Genomic DNA, 3862 nt, shown 5'->3' on the forward strand with positions numbered 1-3862 from the left:
AATATGTGAAGCAGGGGTTACGGGCGACAATCCTTATCGAGTTTTATTACGGTAAAGAACAAGGTTCAGATTTAGAAGTTGTACCCTTATTCTGTGTCTTTAGCCTGTTGTAAGAATATGATCCCCAACAAAGTAGACAGCGACCAAAAGGTAAGTATACCGTACATTTGTAGCTAGATACTAAATTCGATGAAGGAACATATATTTTGATATGACATTGAAACTCTCATAGTGATAAGTTCAGACACTAACTACATGTAAGTTTTATATTCCCGTTTGTATAACTAGTACCGACCAGGGTTACGAATGATTCCCTGAAGCGTTGAATCTTTGTCCATGCTGTCAACCACTGGTCTGCCGGAACCAGATTCGATTATTTACATTGTAGCTGAAATATTGATAGCATAACCACGGTGTAGCCGCGACTTTATAATCGTCATTGTTGATGGATTACTTTGCCGATAAAACATTGAGACTCTCACAATTCGGGAAGGTCTTAAGACGGTTCTGCCAGGTCGAGGTTGACATCAGAGCACGAAGTTGGTCAACTGACCAGTCGATCTTAACGTCCACCTTGTTCTTGAATTACAGTATTCAAGCAGGCTCATGCACACCTTTTCCTGAATACCAGGTGACAACCATAACCATTATCCTGAACCATCTGCGCTTTACTAAATCGGGAGGAGACCTTATCAATATCTATATTCACATCATACAAACATAAAACACCAGACCATTGAATTTCTCTTCCTTATGTTGGAATATAAACTGTATCAGAAACAAAGTATCTGATTTTTCAATTTTTACCCTGGCTTTGATCATGACATTTTTGGACTTCTCGAAATCTGGGGCTGAGACTGCTTCCTTGGATTTCGTCATACATACGAATCAGCGATAATTCAACGACTGGCTTCGTTAAAAAAGATGGGACTTGTTGTTAACCTGCCTGACGCTCGGTTTTAAGGGGATAAAAAAGGACTGGTCGACTCTGAGTCAGTACACTGTGTCTCAGTGGGGTATTTATGTTAAACTGCGGCTTGGTATCTCAGTGGGCTGGTACTATAAAATAAAAGGAGACAACTGATTAAGAGGAAATAACAATAAATGAACTCTATATAGATGTGATGGTAATAACAGTAAAGCGTTCTCGGAGAAATTGGTTTAGTCACTACTTCTGGTACGTCTGCTGCAAACATTATGGGTGGTGAGTGTACTGACTACTTTAGGAATGTATTAAACCTGATACAACCCATAGGCGTGGACAACCACGATGAACAGTTGTGTGACGATGTTGACATGATGTTGATCAGTGACATGAGAGTGAAGCTGTCGTAAAAGACAAGGTAAAGCAGCTGGTCCAGATGACATTAAAGGTGAAATGATTATTTGTTGTGAACATTTGTTTCTTTCATATTTACTACTTACATTTAACATTATTATGCAAACGGGGATATTTTCAACGCAATGGGAGAAGGGAATCCTTATTCCTCTTCCTAAACAGAGTAACAGAAATTGTGTAAATCATTATAGATATATTGTTTTGATGGATATTTTATAGTACATATTTTGTATAAATTGGGATAATCGTTTAATTACGACGGTAGGCAGATTACTTTGAGAAGAGCACAGAAGCACAGGCGAGATTCCGAAAAGGATAACATATGTGCTTTACCATGTCTGGTACAGAGATTTTTTTCGCAATATGGTTGGAGTGAGTGAGTGAGGTATTATTTAACGTCACATGGGCAATATTTCAGCCATATCGTGACGAGAACTGACAGAAAATACAAACATTAGAATGGAATAAATATCTGACATCGAAGTGAAGTTACATTTATGATACATATATTTAGACTAAATAAAAAGCTGTCAACGATGGACAGTAGAATAACTAGAATATCACAGACTTGATTTAAAACTAGTTGTGAATAATAAAAACAGTAAGCATTAATGAACATCACAATACAAAAATGGGCTAGAAATCGTCAGCCACTGAAAGGAGATCACCATACTGGGGACCATGGGGACTTACAGTACCTAGGCTTCCTTCACGGACCCCGGCAGGATTTATATCATCCCTTCAGTCACTGACGACAGTGTATCAGTTAAGCCTTAGATTAAAATAACGAATATACTACGTTTAAAAGCCTGGTATGCAGAAAAATACCTTGAATGAAATAGGACTTACATACCCTCTTAGGGGGACAATAATTTTACGCTACTTCAACCCCCCTCGAGGGTATAGCCACTAACAATCTAAGTTAATAAATTGCACTACCAATTTTAAAAACAATACAGTTAGCACATCAAAATTTATAAAAAAGCTCTATTTCTTTTAAAAAACATAAAAGTAAACGAGAATTAACATCAATTAATTGTTTTAACATTGAAATATTTATCCCTTGTGATGGAAAAATCAATACAATCAAGCAGGACATGCTTGACTGTGATTCTTTCATCACAAGGGATGCAAAACGGAGGATCCTCACCATTCAAAAGATACTCATGTGTATATCTTGAATGGCCAATACTACATCGTCGCATAATGACCTCTTAATGACCGATATTTGGTTTAATTTCATGTAATTTATTGATACCTACTTGGGTGTCCCACTTCTGTTGCATAAGATCTCTGATGTAAGATCGAATCATGGGTTTAAAATCAGTGTATGGTATGAGAAGTGGTGTCACAGATTTGTTGAGGGCTGCTTTTGCAGCAGCATCAGCCATTGTGTTACCAATGATACCAACATGGCTTGGTAACCAACAAAAGACGATATCATATTGGCCAGTAGCAAGATCATTAAATAATTCGAGAATTTCGATTAAAAGTGGATGTTTAGGTGACATATTTTTAATCGCCTGAAGGCATGAAAGAGAATCTGAAAACAGTATGAATTGTTTATGTTTAGCTTGATTACTGATATATTTAAGTGCTGTAAAAATGGCGTTTGCTTCTGCAGTGAATATGGAACTGTTATCAGGTAAATGTGAAGATATTCTTCTGGATCCAATGACAGTGGCACTAGCAACTGCGCCACCATCCTTGGATCCATCTGTAAAAATAGATTTATAAGTGTCATAATTGTTTCTTAATTGACTGTATTCTTGTTGGTAAATTAATTCGTTAGTTTCTGATTTCTTTAGTTTTGTTAATGTAAGATCTACCTCTGGCTTTACCATCTGCCAAGGAAGAGATGAGAAAAGTTTAGTAGGAGCTATATCTTGGAGTTGAATATTAGAAGCTGATATTGCAGATTTTATTCTGACTCCGAGTAGTGGAGTAAGTGTTGATTTCTTATTGTAAAGATCATCGTAGAGAGGACTGAATATGCATTCAAAAGCTGGATTGGACTGATTAGAATATAATTTAGTGATGTATTGTAAAGATAATTTTAAACGGCGTTGTTTAAGAGAAGGCTCATCTGCTTCTATATAGAGACTGTGAATGGGAGACGTTCTAAAAGCTCCAAGGCAAAGCCTCAGGCCTTGATGATGGATGGTATCGAGTTTTTGTAAATTACTTTTGCAGGCTTCACCATAGACGATGGAGCCATTATCAAGTTATGAAAGGATTAGTGACCTGTATAAGTGTAAGAGAGTTGTTTGATCCCCTCCCCACTTTGAATTAGAAACTACTTTCAATACGTCGAGTGCCTTCAGGCATTTAGCTTTTACGTATTTAATATGTGGAAGGAAAGTTATGTGGTTATCAAAAATAAGGCCTCCTTAACAACTTTGATAGGAGTGCCATTCAGAAATAGTTCAGGGTCCTTATGTGGCTTATATTTTCTGCAGAAATGTATACAATTAGTTTTTGATTTGGAAAATTTAAACCCGTTTTCTAAACACCACTTGTTAA

This window comes from Haliotis cracherodii, unplaced genomic scaffold (assembly GCF_022045235.1).
Source record: "Haliotis cracherodii isolate W230 unplaced genomic scaffold, xgHalCrac1.p SCAF_3, whole genome shotgun sequence".
Taxonomy (NCBI): Eukaryota; Metazoa; Mollusca; class Gastropoda; order Lepetellida; family Haliotidae; genus Haliotis; species Haliotis cracherodii.